Source organism: Sinohyriopsis cumingii, unplaced genomic scaffold, assembly GCF_028554795.1.
Source record: "Sinohyriopsis cumingii isolate HCF-2022 unplaced genomic scaffold, ASM2855479v2 utg004206l, whole genome shotgun sequence".
NCBI lineage: Eukaryota > Metazoa > Mollusca > Bivalvia > Unionida > Unionidae > Sinohyriopsis > Sinohyriopsis cumingii.
In genome coordinates, this window is record NW_028316696.1 from 56,817 (window position 1) to 64,326 (window position 7,510).

General features: G+C 36.8%; 1 long non-coding RNA gene across 1 annotated transcript; it reads right to left on the reverse strand.

The window, feature by feature from the left end:
* Positions 1–6,260: 6,260 nt before the first annotated feature.
* LOC149769239 (uncharacterized) lies at positions 6,261–7,366 on the reverse strand. The gene is made up of 2 exons (XR_016419322.1): positions 6,925–7,366; positions 6,261–6,376 (listed from the first exon to the last, which is right to left on the reverse strand). It is a non-coding gene; the product is annotated as an uncharacterized LOC149769239 (long non-coding RNA).
* Positions 7,367–7,510: the final 144 nt, after the last annotated feature.

Sequence of the window (7,510 nt, forward strand, 5' to 3'; positions counted from 1 at the left end):
ATTCGATACCGTAAAAGAATTCTCCGCGAATTTGAAAACGCTTTCCGAACAATACCGTGTAAAAATAAAAAAATACCGTCGAAAAATAACCACCATCGACGCAGTCGTGTACTCGGTGTCGGGTATAGTAGCCGGTACCGGTGTTATTTTATCCACGGTAACCATGATGGCCCCGATCGCTGTTCCAATCGCTATCTCCGCGGCGACAACAATTGCTGGAGTCGCCAACGCAATCACTAGAAAGATATCATCGTGTTCTCAGAAAAAACTCAACGAGTATACAGTAAAACATCAAATAGTATCCGACGCGTACTCGAAATTATCCGGGTCGATCTCGTTGGCGATAGATAATTCGTTTATATCCGATGTTGAATTCTCCACGATGGTCCAGTTGTATGACTCCGCGATGTCAAAAATCGAGGATTTTCAACTGGAAGCTGGAAACCACGTCGCTGAAACCACTTCAATGGGCTTAAAACATCCTCCTGAAAACAAGCAGGTTGTTAATATTCGGTGTTGAAATTAAACACTAGAAACGACGAATAATAGTAATGTCGCTGAACCCCGAAGGGTTTCAATTACTTCAACGGATCGCGGAGAACACCACTCCGGTACAAACAAATATGATATCGATAACATCAACGAAGCCAGAATTCAGTGTAAACTTCCTTTCTCCGATTCCAGTGAAGGAAATAGCGCTGGCAAAATTGCGAGTATATCACAGTTGGCCTAATATCCGAGCGGAAGCATTTAACGGACAACAACCTAATAACTCGCTGGTTTTTGCATGGACAAATAAACCCGATGGGACCCCAGACTGGAATGAGGTTACAATACCAACTGGGTCATACCAAGTAGAACAAATCAATAAAGAATTTCAACGCAGGATAAAATCGATCACAGGAAAAGAATCAAAAATCGCTATTACGGTTCATGAACCGACGTTTTCGTCAACGATTGAAATAAGCACACCGGGGTATATGGTTGATATTTATAACAGTTCAATAAGAACCATACTAGGTTGGCCCATGAATCCACCTCATGAAATCCCCGCGGACTTGCACACAAATGCGCAATCGTATCATGAAATTATTACCAGTTATCTGGATGATTTGTCTATTATAAAAAGCACGTTATTACCCAGCAAGTTTATATTTCAAGACAGGGATACCATGCAATGGTATTTTCCGTATAAGGAAACTCCTGAATCGTAAGTCATATTAACAATTAATTTAAATGATATCGCTAGTGTTTTTATCGAGATTAATCATAATTACCAATTTCAACTAAAACAACTACGGAAAACAAAAGCACGAAAACACGTTGAGGTGTTAAATCAACTTATATCAGACATGGAATATATCAATGAACGAATCGTTAAAATAATATCCGCTAACAGCGATGGTAATAAACAAAAATTCCTAACCGAGTATAATATCACAGAAGCCGATTTACCCGATTTCAAGTTTCCAGGATACAACGCGCCAGAACTAAGAAAGTCTCTTAATGATTTTCTCGGTCCATCAACTATTCTCAGACACGATAACGGAGATGGTGGTAGGCATATTGCTCCATACAACGTAAATATCGCATCGGTGATAGCAATCAATCTAGTGTGTGATGTTATCGAAGGGAGTTACCAGGTAGATACCAAGCAATCAAATCAAGCTCAACAGGGGTATATCCTTTATTCATTTTCACCAACAGCCCCTCCCGGATTCTTAATCGTTGAGAGCCCGATTAATCCGGTCTATATGCGATGCCATAATCGGTTTTTAACGAGAATTAATTTTAGACTTACCGATCAGTCAAATAACCTAATTGATCTACAAGAGGAGGAGTTAGTAATCACTCTGTTTGTAAGATCATTTTAAATAGCCCCTTAGCAGCAGGGGGGGAAATGACATCGACGCGGTCGTCGCTGTGTTTACCGGACGCTGACGACGCTGGGATCGGCGCGCAGAAAAGTGTATTAAACCAAATGACGTCACCGTCGTGTAGGATGGACCGTCGTCGTTTTTTTTTACCGGCGCTGACTACACCGGATCCGCTGAGTGCAAAAAGTATTAATTAAGCCAAATGACGATTGGACAAAATGTCGGATTCGCCCCCCCCCCCCCCCGCTGCTCACCGTGATGAACAACTTGTTTATGCGTCCATTTCTTACCTAAATTTGGCAAGTAAATGGAAAACAATCCTTCTCTTGGGTCATCAATTCGAACACTATTCGTTGTGCTTACGGAAATGTATCTGTGGTACACGTTTCTATCCTCAACGTTCTGTCAATGAGTGGCCAGGCTGCTATCTCATACGTTTGCAATGCAGGAATTCATGCAGTCAGAGCAAGACCGACGAACACCATATTATTCAAAAGGCAAACATCTATCAGCAATATATATATATATATATATATATATATATATATATATATATATATATATATGCAGTATCCTTGATATGACTTTGCTCGGATGAATTATAAGACTGATTGTATGGTGATTTTTATACTGTCGCAAGTTGCCTTTCTTGGGGAGAGTGCTAATCAGTGATTAGATATATGGCGATGGCCATGCTCTATTTGACAGATCCTGTTGCAAATGTTTGTGAGGGCGCTAATCATTGTTTCTCCTTCAGCTTTGATCATTTCTGCTGGGATGTTGTCTACGCCTACTGACTTTCTCTTTTTCATCAATCTCACTGCAGCTGCCTACGAGCAGACAGGGTTCAGAAAGGGGTGCAGCACAAGAGAGCAGATCTCCAACCTCAGAATATTGTGTGAGATGTACCTTCAACACCAGCAAGATCCACCTCATTACAGTAATAGAGCACCTCTATGCCAAGGCCACCAGTGCAGTATAATTCAACGGCAGCAAAGGTACTGGGTCAGGACAACTGTTGGAGTCACACAAGAATGACTGCTCTCTCCTACACTATTCACGGGGAAGAGAGTAAGTCAATCATATAGTCTGAAGTTTAGCTCATTTTAATGTTGTAGTGTTTTAGTAATTTTTATCTTTTTCTTCTAGACTGCAGACTTTCTCGCCCTATTTCAAAATATAGAGATTGCCGACTAGTGTATTTTGGATGTCCTGTAATTATTCTTGCCGATTCGAGCTATAGTTTTACAATTTTTCTGAATCATCAACAAACGTCCTACACAGATTACAATGGCATGTTCCAAATTAGACCTTATATAAGTTATATACAGTTTTGATAATTAAACCTACTTAGTTTATATTTTAGTTTTCGTATGTCAGCTATTCAGGAAGATGCTGATTTTCAATAACATCTATCTGACATGTCCGTTTCATATTTGATGAAATTAATAATCCTATATGGCGATGAGAACTCCCATATTTAAGTTTGATATTATCACAAACATGTTCAAGATTATTTATTACGCTTTTGTTTGAGAATGAACATAGCTACTGTTTTTTTCTGGATAAAACTTTTAAAGCCATTTCCTGGACCAGTTATGCAGTTTTATTAGATCATTATTCATGACAAGCTCAATTTCAGCACAACAAGGAGTTATACAATGGACAGATGAGTGAGAGAGCTCATACAATTGGCAATAGATTTTACACAGATTAAAAATAAGAGTGGCCCACGCACGGATTCCTGCGGCACACCTGCATTTATAATCATTTCCCGTGAATACGTATCGTACAAAACCACCCTTTGTTTTATACTACTTAAATAGCTTTCAAAGCATTTTATTAAATTACTAACAACACCGTTTTCATTCAGTTTAGATAAAAAGCGTATATGCAAGACCCGATTTAAAGCTTTTGATGGACACAAAATGCAATACAAGAATGTTTAGATTGTTCTAATTAAAATGCAAATACAAAGACACATTTCAATAAGCTGAAAAACATTGGGGTGACCAGGATGGCGGGTTCCATGAAAGTAATTATATGATTGTTTAAACATGCATCTTTCAAAGCTTTTTGCCGCACATTTAAGTAGAGATATTACTCTAAAATTGGCTATCTTGTGTGGCTAATCCTTTTCAGGAATAGGAAGAATGTGCGCAAGTTTACATTTAAGTATCCAAATGTTTCTACTGTGATTCTGCAATTTTTCCTTTAAATCAAATAAAGAGTGTCATTCATATTTAATTTGTATTGTGAGTTCATTTTGTCCATTATCAATGTATTTTTAATTTGTGGTGTGTGTTTGACCTTTGTCCATAAAAGAGTGTAGGAGTTAGGGTTACAGGCCTAATGTCATGAAAGGGCAAACATGTTTACAAGGTTTTGAATTCTGGATACAGCCTTGATTCTGACCCTAAAGGTTTCTAGAAACAAACATTTGTTTACATTTTGATGAAAACGGCCATTAAGATGTCTTTCATCCTGGTTCTGAAATTGGATGTTAACTTCTTTATATTAAGAATGGTTATATTATAATTGCCTATTATTATCTTGACATCTGTATGTAGTAGTATCGATTTGAATTGTGTTGCAGTCAATATTTGACAGGATTTAGTTTTTCAATGACATTAAAAGGTACACAATAATACTTTCGGACTAAATCACCATTGCTGGTTTATTGTGAATTCATTCAAGGACAATTTAGTAATATTCCATTGTGATACATTAAAAATGTTAGCATCGCAATACTATTCCAAGCTTTTAGTACATCAGCACACTCAAAATTGAAATTCACTTGGAACACCACTGGAATTCATTCGGAATAGTCTAAACGTTGTACTTGCGATGGAACTTGCAGGATTACTTGAGATTTAATTCACAACATTGTATATTCGTTTTAGTTATTTACTTTTTAATTTAGAAAAATAAATTATTTCCTGAAGATTTTGGTCTTCGCTCTTTTCTGCTACTTAATATAAGGCCATGAAGTTGTAAAAATTGAAGTACCTTCACGCCTATCTGTATATATCTCATACAATTTTGTCAAAATACAAATGTTGACAGGCACATTTAATCCCTTTCACTCTGAAAAAAATCAATTTTAAAGACAGAGATGTGATCGAAATCGTATATGTTGCAAATTAGGACTGAATTTTGTTCCCAAAGACAATTTATTTTTGGTTATATCGTAGCTGGTATTTATGTCTAAAACCTTCATCTTTTGTTTCACTTTATGCAAGTTAGTAGTTTGGAAAACATAGAAAGTGGTGTTTTTATTAAGATCTTTCCTTCCTTCTTTCAGATAAGAATTAATGGCATCATCTCAATGGAAAAGGGTGTCTTGATAGAGGGCAATCTTTGGCCGAATGCTACGTCTCACTGACTCTACCGCTACATAATCCCCCACACTACACTTGACACTAGAGGCCATATTGTACAATGAAGACTTAAGTAGTACCAAACATATTTTAAATATTCATTTTTTGGGGGGCGGGGGGGGGGGGGGTTAGGGTGTCTGTACAAAATGACCGGATATTTTCCTATTTCAGACAAGAAGTAAAACTCTTGGTTCGGCTTGGTCTATATACCTCTAATTGTTTTCTTATATTACAATTTTACATGACACTGGTTATGATAATTTTGATAATAGTTCGGTTTCCAAGAGGTGTAGACATTAGCAACGTTCCTAAAGTTACTTTATCTTTTTACAACAAAACATTTAAAGACGACTTGAATACTGTATCTTGAATTTGTGGCAATCCCTAAATTATCCTCGGACATACAATCAGATTATTGCCAAGCATATACGTGTGTGCGCACGCGCGCGCGTGTGTGTGTGTGTTTGTGATTATGAATTTTAACGTAGCTTTACAATTTTTTTTATCCATATCGCTCTGATGTCTGCAGTGTGGCAAAATATTGCGATGTTTATCACGGGGTGACATGCCAAATACATGTAGCATGATGTCTCACCTAGTCATATTGTCCTGACACCAGTCCGACCAGTCCTAACATTAACATCTTAATGCTGAACGCCTAGCGAGGCAGCTGTTAGTACAATTTTTATGTATTTGGTATGACTCGGTCGGGGCTTAAATCCGCTAACACCGCTTCTAAGACGGATGCTCTAACCACTTGACCTCCGGAGCGGACGTCAAAAATATACGCGAACATATGACGCGTAGTAATCTAAGCCATACAATAGATAATCAAAACTATTTTCTTCAGCAGAAACGTTTTGATGTAAAAGCAAGGTGACTGCATTATATTGAAGCAATTTAGCTACGAAGCTCGAACGATACCAAACATGGCAGGAGTGAGCTGTTCCTGTAATGAAAATTTCACTAATAAAAAGAAACCATTAACATGACTCCATTCAAATGTGGATTAACATTAACAACTATATTTATTTCTGATTTTGCACAATAATCATCATGAAGCACAAATCACAACCATGTGTTTTCCATCATGTACGCTATCATGCCGTTTACTTCAGCCTAAAAATGCGAAAGAAAAGATTTGTTAATGTACGATTCTTTCTGTGATATTTCTAGTCCATTTGTAGACCACATACTGTCTACATATAAAAAAAATACAGACTTTTAATACGGGAAAAGAAAACCATGCAAAGGCAAACTGCCATACATTTTGAAGCAAAGTTTGTTTAAATTGTTGTTAAATCAAAAAGGAACGTCGTTTATGGCTAATGTAATGCATAAAAGAGTAGAAGGTAGATAGTGAATAATATAAAGCACGTACGTATACAAAATACCTACCTACCTTCCCATGCGGCATGTCTGCCTGTCTGTCAACATACTTACCCACCTATCTGCATACTCTCCCTCAAACATACATACATACATACACACACACACACGCATACATACATACATACATACATACATACATACCTTTTGTCATCAATGAAAATTCATAAACATATCCTTTAAAGTTTTGAAAAAGACTATTTATAAAGTACTTCAATTTTCTAAATGACTAATTTGAAGAACGATAATAATCATTCATGAAAAAGTAAAATAATTACCATTTTCGTATCTCTCCAGCTATGATTTTACTTTCCGCCATTTTGAAAATGGGCGTTTCCATGGTGTGCGCAGTGACATGTATTGTCCACACAATGTACTTGGTGATCATTACATCGCGATGGTTCTGGATTATTTGCACCTGTACAGTCAGTTTTTGACGAGCACGCTGTTGGAGAAAAAATATACACATTTTAGCAAAATAAAAAATAGAATATAATGTTAATTTTGCACTAACAACGATCACACACACAGTACGTCTCTTATCCGGACTCAGATTGTACAAAATTTACACTTGTACACACATGTACTATATTTTGATGATTTTTTTATTCATTTCAAGGGACCTGAAAACGAAACAAACTTGCCGACCAGAACGGCACCATAGAATATAGTAACTAAAATAAGAAACAAACACACCCATCACAAATTATCACAATGACATTATGCTTAATTGAATTAACTTATCAAAAATCAACTATTTACTCGAAATGGAAGGACAGGTAAGAAACAAAGAAAAAAAACGTTTGCATATAAGTGTGTTAGGCTGTGACCATAAGTATATTGCCATACACAAATTCGAGGTTA